Source organism: Phoenix dactylifera, unplaced genomic scaffold (assembly GCF_009389715.1).
Source record: "Phoenix dactylifera cultivar Barhee BC4 unplaced genomic scaffold, palm_55x_up_171113_PBpolish2nd_filt_p 001571F, whole genome shotgun sequence".
Classification (NCBI taxonomy): domain Eukaryota; kingdom Viridiplantae; phylum Streptophyta; class Magnoliopsida; order Arecales; family Arecaceae; genus Phoenix; species Phoenix dactylifera.
In genome coordinates this window covers 12,583-13,012 of record NW_024068878.1, presented here as the reverse complement: position 1 = coordinate 13,012, position 430 = coordinate 12,583, and positions in this window count along the sequence as shown.

Sequence of the window (430 nt, the reverse complement as noted above, 5' to 3'; positions counted from 1 at the left end):
ACTTGTGTTGATAGCCTTTCGGTACTCCACACTCATGCTAACAGGGAAAGCATAACGGAGGATTAAATCTGCAGCCGTAACTAGCTGGTTGGATTAGCTAGTCACTTGAGCAGCTGAAACAATGCGTAGTTGACTATAATTGTGGTTTGGCCCCTGTACTTTGATCATCCCTAACTTTATATTTTGAGATGGATCAGATTGCTTCTCCGAAGAGGAAAGTACTGCCGCTGTTTCTAGGACCGACCGATGCCTCACCTGCACAGGTACCTATGTAGTGTAGTGTCGGTCGTACATTCATAATAGCATTCGGACTCATGTGCCTTCCAAAACCAAAGGAGTTCCCTTGCTCGCTCCTGCTGCATACGATTAGGCAGCCTTGCGGCGGCAAAAGAAAGGTTGGTTACTTGTGTGAATGTGACTAGAGGTGAAT